This window comes from Ambystoma mexicanum, chromosome 3p, assembly GCF_040938575.1.
Source record: "Ambystoma mexicanum isolate Mex_15411 chromosome 3p, UKY_AmexF1_1, whole genome shotgun sequence".
Lineage (NCBI taxonomy): Eukaryota > Metazoa > Chordata > Amphibia > Caudata > Ambystomatidae > Ambystoma > Ambystoma mexicanum.
The window spans coordinates 1,125,069,069-1,125,083,735 of NC_090925.1; positions in this window are offsets into that span (position 1 = coordinate 1,125,069,069).

Below are 14,667 nucleotides of genomic sequence, written 5' to 3' on the forward strand. Positions count from 1 at the left end.
TCAGAGGTAGCTCCTGACAAATACATTGTGGAGTTGGTATACACGGGTCCCAAAACATATGCCTATCGCACATCTCTGGGCACCATCAGTATGAAGGTGAAAAGTAAAACGATGAATGTTAGCAACACTGTTGCTATACATTTTGCCGTTTGAAAGATCTGGTGTAATGCTTTGTACAGGAAGCTGCATGTAATAACCCCCATTCTATCATCGTTACACACCCGGGTATACTGCGTGATTAAAAACAGTGGGAAATTAGCACTGTCACTCTACAAAAGACACTCAGGGTTGTGTTTAATAAAAGAACAGTGGCACGGGCGGATTGGCGCACCCCTATGGCTATTAAATATTTTGGTGTTAAACTCTTACCCATCCCAAACTATTCCACAGCACCCCTGCCATTTCTCGACCTCTAAATCATCTATGCCACACAGGTGACGCATCCTAACTCTCAAGTTGGGTTTTTGAATGTGCAGGTTCATTTTTTCCTTTTGCATTAATTTGCTTTTACACTTATAACTTTCTTCCTCTCAGCATTGAACTGCTTGTGCATAAACTTTTTTTTCCCTTTATGTATTACATATATCTTTTTATAAATAAAATATTTGTTCAAAATCATAAAAAGGTCTGGTTCTTTATTACCTGTTCCTTTTTATTATGTATAATAACACCCATTGATGGTTGGTTTTAAAGAAATGTTATTTTATTCAAAAGTGTAGCGCTGGCCTTTGAGGGGCCAACAATTTTTTTAGAGTAACAGTTTCTATGTTTTTAATTACCTATTGTAAGTTATGACACAGAGTGGAACTCTGTTGCTGTTCCAGGTGCTGACTTTTTTATTTTCACAGATGTTACCACAGGCTCTTAATGGCCCTTTGTCTTAGTATATTTCCAACAACTTCATGCCCGGGCATGTTCGCCCCCATAACCACTGTGTCGATAAGCAAACATACATAATCGAGAAACGGTTGACAAAAATTCATAAAGTTCCCTGTCAAACAGCCAGTGTCCTTTAACACATCAAAAACTCTGTTACAGTTTGGCCACCTGCAATTGCAATGAGGGGCCCACTGGCCACCTTAAATCGCAAAAACACCATTTGTGGTGCTTTTGCCAGTGGCTGTCAATTAGCGGGTGGCCGGTGTTGACGCATATGCTTGCGATACATAAAAGATTGTTACATTCCCTTCTGTATATCTCTGTTGGTGCTTCCAGATAACACAGCAGCCTTGGACAAATGGTACTCAAATGCTCCTTAAGTAAATCCACCAATAATCAGTGTACACATCCAATGGCGGGTTTCACATTAAATTGATCACTTTCCAACAGGTGTTCATTTTTTATTTCCTGCAAATAAGCACAAACACATATGAAAACATCTACAGTCTCAATCCTCGTAGGTCAGTTTACGGTTTCCCCATGCACGTTGCTCTGCCATACTGTCTTTGATATACTTTCTCCCCACACTTTTTAACTGTTTTCTAACAATGCTTCTTACACAGATCGGCCATCCCCGTCTAAACTGCTACATTTTCAAAAGTGGGTTACGCGCCGATTATATAGCCCATAAAGTTTTAGATATGCATCGTTGCATCCTTACATCATTTCTATAAGGTGTTTAGAGCTCAACATGTGGCATATTTTATGTAGCAAATTATCCATATAAGACATTTCCAAACACTTGTGAGCATCCTGTCAGGGGTCATCAATTTTATGTCCTGAGCACCATCTGTGAAAGTGTTGTTTTAAACACGTTTTCACCACTATGGCCGTAAAACCTTCTATGGACAGAATATCAATGCAGGTCATATCCGATGTGACAGTGTCATTTTTAATGCTGCCAGTCTCCATTAGCAAAACACAAGCCTTACATGGGCTATTATCACGATCTCCTGGGTTTTCAATTTGGTTTGAGCAGCAAACACAAATATTGATCGTTTCTGCTACAGCTTTGCTCTCCTCAATGCCATCCACTTTATCAGTTAGAGGCTGTAAACAAAACAGAGATCCGTGATTTTAACTATAGTTAGTTCCTACGCCCTCCAAAATACAAACGCTCGCTTTAAAATATACCCACCGGATAACAGGCCATTCGTTAGCTAGTGCGCTTGGACCCCTGTTTTTTCCTAAACTCCAGAACCATAGATTCTTATCCACTGTCTTCAGAGCTCACATCAGCCGCGGATGGTTGCCCTGGTACCACACCCGTCGGCTGCTCCAGAACTACGCCATCGCGTTACCAGGTCACCATTTCCAGATTAGCAATTGTTATGACTGCAGTCTCCAACAGAGTGCCCCATAACCGTAACAGTGAACGGCGGCTCGCTGCAGACAGAGAGTGTAGACCGGTTCTCACAGAGCTCACCGGCCTTGAGTTCCGCCATCAAGTCCTGCACATCTTCCAACTCATCATGTACCATAAGACAATAAGGGGTATAAATATTCTCGGAACCCCTGGAGTATACAGGGGGTGTTTTCCCCTCATTGTTACTGTAGCTGTTCATAATCATCGTTTCCTGGATAGCCCCTGGAAAGCTGAAAGAGCGCCTGTGTTTCCTAGGCCTACCACAAAGGCTATATATCCGGGTTGTTTGCCCCTCCCCCCATGCCATCATAGCCTTAGGGATGTCCCTTTAAATCAAAATGTATATCAAACATTTTTGGGATTCTTAAAATATATAAAATGTATATAAAAATGATTGGGGTTTAATAAAAATTGCTATCACATACTTTGGGGGGTTTATCAATTTGATATAAAACATATATCTGCTTCCTATCACCCGAGGCAGAACCCCTCTGTGACATCATCACTGCCTCACTCTGCAAAGCCCTACATTCACAGTCCCTGGGCCTCATTACGACCCCGGCATTAGCCGTGCCGGTAAAAACGGCATGGCTGCCGCCAGAGTCATGTTTTTTTCCGGTGCCTGGCTTTTGTTAATTACTGGGGCATTACAGCCCCGGCGGAACCTGGTAATTCCGCAAAGCCAGGTGCCGGAAAAAGTAACTCCCTATTCCCATTCGAGTGCCATTGGACTCAATGGGAATGGGGAGGACGGAAGCAACGGGACCGTGTGCAACAGTGCCGGTGCTTCCGTCAAAGTCTGCGCGCAGGTGCCGTTCCGCCCGCCAGGTCAGACCTGGTGGTCAGGACAGCACCCGCCCGCAGAACTCAGAGTGTGCTGGTCTGGTACCAATGGTGCCGGTATCTTACCGGCACTGTTGTTATCAGACAGGCACACTCGTAATGAGGCCCCCTGTCTTCAGAGCTCACTTCGCTCTTGGCGCTCGATCAAGCAACATCGACGAGTGCCGCTCCCATCTATATATAGATTTTATATAAAATGTATATTCACTTCATATCGAAACTGATATAAATTAGAAAACACTTTATAGCCAATATACATTTGATACAAAATCGATATCAAACATTTTTTATATCCTTTTTATATCAAATGTATATTAAGTTTAAATCAAAGCAAATCAAAAAGGGGATGGACAAAGACCAGAAGCAGGGGGTGTGACCAACTGTCAAAATTCAACATTGTGCAAAATGTGGCCCCTTTTACTACTGTTGGTTCCTACTACCAGGATTTAGCAAACTTTTTTGTTCGTATATGCAAAAGTTGCACTGGCAAGCAAATTGCTTCAGTTGAAAAATCTGCAGTACTAGGCTGCCGGTGTGTGATGTAATATGACACCCTCGTGTCACAAAATTCCCTAGCAAGCACTGTTTGCCTCGGTAAGTGAAACTCCTGAGTCACCCGTTTATAAATGGGTGACCGGGTAACCTACTCTGTCCCTAAACACAGTCTATGATAGGCGATGTGGCAAAAATCTACTCACCAGAACACTGTGGTGTGCCTATCCACAGCCAATGAAATGCTCAATTGCCTGTTTGCTGGCAACAAAAGGAGGCAGCAATACCCACAGCTGTTCCACCGCCTGAGCTATTATGGCCAGACACAGATTTACAGCACAGATAGATAATTTAGGTGTGGTTGAAAACTCGCCAGAAAAACAGAGAACAGACAAGACAGTATGATGCTACCACGGGACCAGAGAAGGAAAAGGGGGAGGTCCAACAGGTGCAGTCTCCACCTTACTATTTCTCCCCGTTTGCTGCCCCGCTGGCTTTTGTGTATATCACCACCCAACCTTGTGGATCCACAAGGTTTACCACTAGCTCACCACCGGCTACTGGTGGCTTCTGCCTTCCGACTTCACCTTTAATTCTGGCATTCTCTAACGGCATTCTCTAACATTCTACAGTTGGCATCGGCATTGTGAGCTCTCTGCCTTCTGTAGCAACTGGAGGAAACCCTAGAGCAAAGAACCTCACGACGTAGTACGATACCACGATACTGCGTGAGACAATCGATAGGGCAGCCCTCACAGCCAATAAGAAATCTTGGAATGTGGGATTTATCTACTAGTAAAAGTCTAAGCTTTGTGCGTTTATGTCCCACTCTTGTACTTCCAGGTGCCACCCATTGCCCTAAATGTAATGAAAAAGCATTGATCTATTTTTTTCTGGACTTTATTTCCTGAACTTCTCTGCTTTAACTGCATCAGTGCCACCATGAAAATAGATAACATTTAAATGATGTTTTTTTTCTTCATTTGTTTAAAACTGTTGTGCTCGGAGTACAACAAAGTTGTTTCTAAACTGAATGGCCCCATCAGCATTCTGGATATTGGTGCTGCATGCTAATGTGCTAAATACTGGGTTAGCGGCTGTCAATGGTGACAAAATACTGTTCCCTTGGTCTGGTGGGCCATTACTAGCTTGCATGGCCCACTGATGATGGGTTTAATGTCTAAATAGTGCTAGCACCTGTGTACAAATTAAACCCATTTGTGGAGCGTGTAGCAACACTTCTGATTTTCCTATGAAATGGAATGTGAGGATGAGCTTGTTTTGAGTGCTGACACTATGACTGGAATGGATGATGTGCAGGGTTTGAAATTGGGGGAGCTATTTTGCCCCTGCTTGGAGCCTAGATGAGCCTGGTTATTTTGACACCAACAGCTGCCAGGACCTACTTTTGGCTCCCCAGGCAAATGGATGCCAAACAAACACACCTATGTGAAGGAAACTCTGTGCATTTGGGACAATCTCTAAATACACATTAAGACACATCTATACAACATTTAAAGCATAAGGGGTCATAAATAATAGATCAAATGAGTTTTTTTTAAATATCTTATATGGAAGTTAGATTTGTAGGATGCAATGTACTAGCTCTTCGTTCCCCAGTGGTAGCTCCTGGTGACTGGTTAATGATGGATACCCAGGATCTACTTTTAGCTCCTGATTATCCAATCTCAATTTCAAGCCGTGGTGTACGTGGCAGATGATAATAAGTCACCCAATAACGTATTAGAACCTGATTCACGTGCACCAGTCAATCCCAGCCGAGGAAGGCTAGCTTCTTTTGCAGATGAAAGCCCATAGGCCATGCTGCTGGCCAGCACCCTGTTCACAAGGCACCCCTTTTGCTGACTGCTCCTGGATCCTAGGTCTACGTCGGTGTCTCCTCCCACTACCCATGCCACCATCCATCCTTTTCCCCTACACTCCTCCATGCCTGCTAGTGACGCTGCCCACCACATGCCCCCTCATCTACATCCAGTCAAATTGCAATGGAACACCCTCATCCCCATCTAGGAACATTGAAAGAGGCACACTGCTTCCTTTTCTACGGTGGCACTTACCACTCTAAGGGTTTGGCAGAGGTGCTAATAGAAATAATACCGGTCACTAAGTTATTAGCGTGTGTTAGCGTCCAGCAGCCCTTGTGAAAGGCACTCAGTGGACAGCACATTATTTTGGGAATCTGCGCCATTACCACCTGCCACTGCCCTTAGGATAGGGTATTATTGCTTAAATAATGACTGCCTCTAATACTCTAATACATGACCTCACCAAGGTCAGCGAGTGCAGAAGGTAGCCTGAAAAGACACTTCTAGGCAGAACAAAATGATAAAAACCTAAAATCTGTATCTAGAAGTTTCTGTGTAGTTCTTACCTCACAATATAAATGATGAAGGGGGAAACTCTCTATTGCTGGTAATGGGGAAGCTCTCTCATTGATATAAGGGTATCATGGAGAAAGCATGTGACCGCTCTGGAAGTGGCCCTCCCCTTTACAGTCACAAAGACCTCCTCAAACAACATCATATCATGGAATTCTTCTTCTATGCATACGTAATTGATTGGGTTGAAGCTACCAATCTACCTCCGGACCAATTATTCTTTGCGCAGCCCAGATAATGCTAAAGGGAACAACCCCATTAGTGGTGGAAAAAGACGCACGAAAGCGCACCATAGCAGTGTATATTTCTGCTAATCGTAGTGTACAGTTGCCTTCTTGCTGAGGAGCAGGTCAAACTGATTAGACTCCAATGGATTGGACTAGTACTAGGCTAGCACTAATCTTCAACTCAATTCTATTAAAACAAGTGCCTTTTTAAATCACACAAGAATATTTCCACTAACATATGTAATCCCAAGACCTTGACAACTCTCCCCACCGTATGAGGCCCTGTAGGAAACAAATCTCCCCCACCTCTTCTGTAGGCCAGCAAACTCCATCCTACAGGCCCTACTTTGGCCTTGCAAATGTGTACATACTTAACATTCTCTTTGTTATCACCAAATCATTTAAATGGGAAGTTATTGATTATTAGTACCCGGCGAGGGGAGTGTGGTGGCCTCTCTGTCAATCTGGAAAAGTGAATACCCTTCATTTGAATGACAGACGTAACTTGATGGCCGTAGGCCAACCGTCTTATGCACCGAATTATAGAAATATAGACTGTTATGCTTGACCAACAAGCGGCCATTTTAAACGTAGCAGAATCACCATTTTGCTTGTTAACCATTGCTCATTGCTTTCTGTCTAAAACTGCTTTGCAGCTGCAATTCTTGCGGTTTCTGCTTACTCTGCTCAACTGTTAACATTGTTGTCTGAATATGAAAGGGCAAGGTCACGGGACTGAGGAGTTTGTTGAAAACTCCTCATGAGTATCCCAGAAAGGGATGCCCACGCTCCCTCTCTGTAGCCTTGAGGGAGAGCTGCAGGGCATTTAATCACTTCACAGCTGCCAGCCAGTCTCGTACGATGGTAGAATATGTTAGAATAAAACAGCTAAAGGCTTGAATTATGCTCTTCCTACGGCCCCCCTTCACAAAACCCTTTAGAGCGTGTCGGCTCCCAGGACACGAATAGTACCTCATAGATAGCAAAGCATGGAATGTGGCTCTTCCCCCGTGTGCAGCTTGCTTCCAAGAACAGAACCACCGTGTTCTGTTCAACAACTAAAAGATGCCTCCGCACTTTCTAAATTGCACATTGTTACTAGAATAGACATCGAAAGTGTCATAATTGTCATACCCTTCGGAAATGTCCATCGTCATCCCGGGTTCAAAGAAACTTAATAAAGGAGGGTGTTAAACATGACATAGCTGATTGTATGATATGCATTTTGTATATATGTAACTGATGTACGTAATTCGCTCTCTTGAGTCCCTCGAGGTCTAGGAAACTCACGTTGCGGGGCGTGAGACCAGAATTGGCAAATTGGGACTATTTTTGCTTGCAATAAACCCTAGCATTGGGAATTTGAACCTCAGGTCTGGCGCATCTTTTCGTGTATGGTTATTGCCTTGTTTCCATATCACGAGGGACCCCTAGGGGCCCCTTTCAAGATGGCGCCCGAATAGGGACCCTCCCCACTTGCCCCATCGTATACGTTGTAACAGAGTAAAGGCGGAAGAACGGCGAGGACGGGACGATCGAGCCGGGATCAAGAGGTGTACGGGGCGCCCTGGAGAAGTGAGGAGAGATTCCTTTCGCAGATCTGCACACATCTGATCCCTGATCGACGTACCGGGCCAGACGGCAAAGGAGGCGAGGGTCCTGAGACGAGGCAGAAGCCAGAGAAGCGCAGACACGACGTTGGGAGAGGTTGCGTTAGGACAGGCGACTTGTTTTATCAGGTGAGTCATTCCCCGATTCAAATAAAAACCTGATTTTTGGTACAGTGTTGATTTTGCAAATTCAAACGTCCAGGTAAAGGTTAGCTAACCAAAGGGGAAGGTTAAAGAAACATGCCTGGAGTACTGTCCACTTTAGCGGGGCTTTTCAGCTGTGGTAGACAGTCCTTGGAATATGGCCAAAGTGCACCGCCGCGGGGAACACCGGCTTATGACATGTATGCAAAATATGGTGTGGGTGCGATAATATTTTGTGAAATTTGGCATAGGCAAACTAGAAAGCAACCCGATCATCAGTGGCCGATTAATGGTAGCTTTGAGATTGCGAGGATAGATAACCTAGAAAGGGTGCTGACTAGGAAAAAAGCACGACCTGCAGCTTTTGAGACTGTCAAACATTGGAGGAGGGAAGCAATGCTCCGACTTAGGAGTAGAGAGAAGCATGCGCGTAGGCACAAAAACGAAGCTTGAGGTAGCAGAAGAAAAGGAGGAGGAGGAGTGGACGGCAAGTCTAAGACGGGAAGGGAGACGTGACCAAATGAACATAGAAGGAGTATAACCGCAGCGGGAACTACACATAGCAGACGAATTAATGGAACATTTGTTAACTAACACGGGTCGAGGCCCAAAACCAGAATCGAAACCAAACACGCCAGTAGTGACTGCTGTTAGGCGATCCTCTGCACACCAGGCCACGACACATCAGAACACTGCCCACATTCCCCCAACATCTCCTCCCAAGCTTCGAGGCTCAAGTGATTCGGTGAACCCACAGAACCGAAAGCTCCGTACCTGTGTACGGGCTCGATTGCAACCCTTTCTGCATTGGCAACTGCCTTGGAGAACGTATAGCAGTAAGGGCGGCCTTACGTCTTCCCGCCAGTCACGTGATACACTACGGCGTTCCCCATGTGATCTTGGTGGACGTCACATGAACCAGAGAAGTCACATGACCCAGGGGCGATCAGTATAAAGGTCTGAGAGACAGAACGCTCATTGCTTCTCAGCTGGCTTCGGACACTGTTTGGCGTTACAACTTGCTCCTTGTTACCTTGATCACGGAACTCTATCTCGGACTCCCTCGGACACCCCTTGGTACTTTTGCTTGGAACTGTTTACCTGTTGCCGGATATTTGGACTGCACCTCGACTTGTCTTTGGATCATCCCTTGGTACCTTGCTGATCTTCTACGCCTTTTACCCCACTGGGGATTCAAGTCAAGCCCTAACTCCCACAGGTGGCTACTCTTCATCCACGCTGAACCTGCGGTTCTACCACTCCAAGGATCGCCGCATCTAATGAGCCTCGAACCTCCATACTAGGTCACCTGGGTCTCCCTTACACCAGATAGGTAAGACACTTTAGTTACTTGTCTTCTTCATTGTATTGTGCTTGCCTGGTACTTAACCTCATTCCCTCTTGACAGCAGCATCGGTGTTCCAAGAGGCTCCGTGGATCCGAGGAAGACATCTCTCACCTGTGGCCTCAAGGGTCGTACAGCGGGTTTATATTTAGTTCCCCTGTGCGTCACTTGGGGACGGAGGTCTCATCGGTCTACACGACACTCAAGTCAGAACAGACTGAGAAGCCGTATAGTCGTGTTAGACGATGCAGGGATCCACGGATGAACCCATAGCTGCTTTAGTTCAGGCAATTACAATATTAAGGGCAGATATGGCCGCCGCAAACACTGTGATCCATCAAAGGTTGGATTCCATACAAAGTGTTCAACATTCCCTTCCTGCAGACCCTGAGTTTGGCGATACCGGCTCTTCCACTACACCCTCTCCCGTTACTGCTCCTGTAGTCCCGACTCCGATGATACTCCCAACCCCTTCCCCCTTAGCTGCCCCTGAACGCTATCAAGGGGATCCCAAGAAGTTCAGAACCTTTATTAATCAGTGCAAGTTACATTTCCTATGCAGACCTTTGGCTTTTCCCACCACCACTGCTAAAGCTGCCTTCGCCCTTTCCCATTTGGCCGGAACAGCAGCTGCTTGGGCTAATCCCCTGTTAGAGAACAATAGCCCTGTTCTTTATGATTTTGATTTGTTGGTCCTAGAAATGGCCCGAGTATTCGATACCCGACACAAGGTACAGTCTAGGGATCTGGAGTTGTTGGAATTGACTCAGGGTAAAAGGTCTCTGATAGATTACATCACCCGATTCAATCAGCTAGTTGCGGAAACATCATGGCCAGAAAACAAGAGGGCGGTGGTTTTCTATAGGGGGTTGAGTAACACCATGAAAGATGCATTGGCAGTGATCCCTTCTATGCCTACTCAGTATCAGGAATTGGTTGATCTGGTCTTGCAGGTAGATGCACGACGATCGGAGCGTAGAGCTGAAATAGGGGCCTCTTCCTCTCCCACTCTTGTTGGCACACCTGCTTCCAGTACCGAAGAACCTATGCAAGTGGGAGGGTTACGTAGTCCCATTACAACATCTGAGAGAGAACGTAGAAGGGTGGATAATGCATGCTTTTATTGTGGTACCACTGGACATTTCGTGAAAGAGTGTCCTCGACGGCCCAGGAAGAGTCAGGTTTTTCGGACGGCTCGACCCTAGAACCGGAGAACAGGTCGAGTGTTCCGTCATCTTCTCCGGGTACCTCCCTTGCCTTTACTCGTGTTCAACCCATTTCTGTAAAGGCTACCCTATGTCCCTCTACAGGCCTTCTTCATGCAGTCAATATCATTATTGATTCAGGTGCCACTGGTAATTACATAGATATTGATTTGGCCCATTCCCTCAACCTACCTTTAGTGGTGAAAACACGACCGGAACATGTCCAAGCCGTAGACGGCTCTGCACTGGTTTCTGGTCCTGTCAGACATCAAACCGCACCTCTCCTGTTAACCATACAAGAAGTACACACCGAAACCCTGAGTTTTGATTTGATCACCACACCCCAATTCGGCATCATACTAGGGATTCCATGGTTACATGAACATAATCCATTGATCAATTGGCAGTCAGGTACTGTAGTCTTTGAGTCTGATGTCTGTCAGAATTATTGTCTTCCGGTCCATCAAGCCCCTGACACACCTTCTCGGGCCTTGGGGGCCTTAGCCCAACTCACACTGACTGTCGACGATCCAGAGCTTGTGCATACACATACTGTTGGGGGGTTGGTATCTGGGATTCCGCCAGAATACAGAGAATTCGAATCAGTGTTCGACCAGGGCTCGTCTGAGGTACTCCCTCCACACAGACCATATGACTGCCCAATCGAACTGCTTCCCGATTCCAATATTCCTTCGGGCAGGATCTATTCCTTGTCCCCTTCGGAGGAACTGGCGCTGAAAGAATATGTACAGAACGCCCTACGATTAGGACACATCCGCCCCTCCACTTCACCCGCGGCAAGTCCTATCTTCTTTGTACCCAAGAAGGAGGGGGATTTACGCCCTTGTGTAGATTATCGGCGTCTTAACGCTATCACAAAAAAGGATAGGTATCCCATCCCGTTAATCACTCCACTTCTAGACCATTTAACACACGCTTCCATTTTCACTAAGCTCGACCTACGCGGCGCATACAACTTAGTACGCGTCCGCGAGGGAGACGAGTGGAAGACCGCCTTCTGCACTCGGTATGGCCTGTACGAATATCTGGTCATGCCCTTTGGCCTATGTAACGCCCCGGCCACTTTCCAACGATTCATGAACGACATATTCAGGGATATACTGGATGTATATATGGTTGTGTACTTGGACGATATCTTGATCTTTTCTCGTGATCTTGATGAACACGTGAACCATGTCCGAGAAATATTGACCCGTTTGAGAGAACACTCCTTGTTTGCCAAACCTGAGAAATGTCAGTTCCATAAGACAACTGTTGAGTTTCTGGGTTTTCACATCACCCCTGGGGCGTTATCTATGAATGAATCTAAGGTCAAAGCAGTATTGGATTGGCCAGTACCTCGAACACTCAAATCCTTGCAGGCTTTTTTAGGGTTCGCCAACTTTTACAGACGTTTCATTTCTTCCTTCTCCACAATTGTAGCCCCGCTTACGGCCCTGACTAGTCCTCAGGTATCTTATCAATGGCAGAGAGAACAGCAGGAGGCTTTTGAGGCTTTGAAAACCGCCTTTACTACCGCACCGGTACTCCAACATCCAAATCCTGATCTTCCGTTCATAGTAGAGGCGGATGCCTCTTCCTTTGCCCTCGGTGCGGTATTATCACAAACATGTCCAAATACAGGCAAATTACATCCAGTTGCATATCATTCCCGTAAGTTTTCCAGTACTGAGTCTCATTATACCGTTACGGAGAAGGAACTCTTGGCTGTCATGGATGCTTTCCGTGTCTGGCGTCATCATCTTCTGGGGGCTAGGCATCCCATCGCGGTTTACTCCGATCATCGGAACCTACAGGATCTGGCTTCTTTGAAATGCATTAATAGCAGACAGGTCCGATGGCATCTGTTCTTTTCCGCCTTTGATTTCCATATCATGCACCGTCCTGGCACTTCACATGGGAAGGCGGATGCCTTGTCACGTTCTCCGGGAGGGGTCCAGTTGCCTACATTTCCCGACACTGTTCTCGGTAAGAGCCATGTGATTTGTCTCTGTACACCCTCATTGTCACTATTGGATTCGGTCCGGTCCTGGACTAGCAATCATTCTGACCAGTTGCGAGAATGGGATCCTGTATATTCTGATGGTTTACCCTTCGTACATGAACGCCTGTTTCTTCCTACACCTGATACACGTAATCTAGCCCTTGAGTGGTCTCATGACGCTCCTTTCAATGCCCATCCCGGACAAGAGCGCACTTTAGATCTACTCAAGCGTTGGTGTTGGTGGCCTTCTATGAAGCGCGATGTGGAGTGTTATGTCAGATCTTGTGCGGTATGTGCTCAGGCTAAACATCAAAGGGGTCGACCGGTTGGATTGTTGCTTCCACTTCCGGTACCTCCCAGGCCCTGGCATACGTTAACAATGGATTTCGTTACCGATCTCCCCAAGTCAAAAGGCTTTGACACCGTCTGGGTAGTGGTGGACACGTTCACTAAAATGGCCCGTTTTGTTCCTTGTAGGGGTATCCCTTCGGCCCCTGTCTTGGCGGACTTGTTTTTTGAACATGTGTTTATGCTATTCGGCCTCCCTTCGGTCATAGTTTCCGATCGAGGTTCACAGTTCACCTCTCGGTTTTGGAGGGCCTTGACGAAACTATTGGGCATTGATACGAGGTATTCTTCGGCCTATCATCCGGAGACCGATGGTCAGACCGAAAGGACGAATCAATCGATGGAACAATACCTTCGTTGCCTCATATTACAACATCAGTCCTCTTGGTTGGCCGTTTTGCGGCTTGCGGAGTTCGCGTATAACAACGCGGCTCATTCAGCTACTGGTTACTCTCCTTTTTACGCCCTCTATGGTCAACATCCCAAGGTTTTGCCGGTCCCTGATGCCTCTGGTTCTTTGAATCCTGCGGCCACGACGTGTCTTAGGGATCTTTCTGCTATTCATGCGAGTACAGTGGTTCATCTCACTGAAGCAAAGGCCTCTATGAAGGCCCGTGTGGATGGCAAGCGTCGTGCTGCTCCCCCCCTGGTGGTGGGTTCTAGGGTCTGGTTATCTTCCCGACATCTTCGCCTGGTGGGTTGCCGGAAATTGCTGCCTCGCTTTGTCGGGCCGTATGTGATCTCGCAGGTTGTTAATCCGGTGGCTTTCCGTCTAGTTCTCCCCAGCTCTTGGCGTATCCATCCTGTGTTTCATGTCTCCCTCCTCAAACCCTGTCCTGACTCAATCCGTCTTCGTACCCCTGTTGCGCCGGTGTCCTTGACCTCTCCTGATGTTTTTGAGGTGTCGGCCATTTTGGGTTCCAGGTGGTTTAGGGGTAGGCTCCAGTATCTGGTGGATTGGACGGGTTACGGCCCGGAGGAGCGTTCGTGGGTTTCCGCATCTGATGTGAACGCCCCGCGGTTGGTAGCTCGCTTCCATAGGGATCATCCGTCCTGCCCACGGGGTCGTGGGCCGTTGGGGGGGGGCTATGTTAGGCGATCCTCTGCACACCAGGCCACGACACATCAGAACACTGCCCACATTCCCCCAACATCTCCTCCCAAGCTTCGAGGCTCAAGTGATTCGGTGAACCCACAGAACCGAAAGCTCCGTACCTGTGTACGGGCTCGATTGCAACCCTTTCTGCATTGGCAACTGCCTTGGAGAACGTATAGCAGTAAGGGCGGCCTTACGTCTTCCCGCCAGTCACGTGATACACTACGGCGTTCCCCATGTGATCTTGGTGGACGTCACATGAACCAGAGAAGTCACATGACCCAGGGGCGATCAGTATAAAGGTCTGAGAGACAGAACGCTCATTGCTTCTCAGCTGGCTTCGGACACTGTTTGGCGTTACAACTTGCTCCTTGTTACCTTGATCACGGAACTCTATCTCGGACTCCCTCGGACACCCCTTGGTACTTTTGCTTGGAACTGTTTACCTGTTGCCGGATATTTGGACTGCACCTCGACTTGTCTTTGGATCATCCCTTGGTACCTTGCTGATCTTCTACGCCTTTTACCCCACTGGGGATTCAAGTCAAGCCCTAACTCCCACAGGTGGCTACTCTTCATCCACGCTGAACCTGCGGTTCTACCACTCCAAGGATCGCCGCATCTAATGAGCCTCGAACCTCCATACTA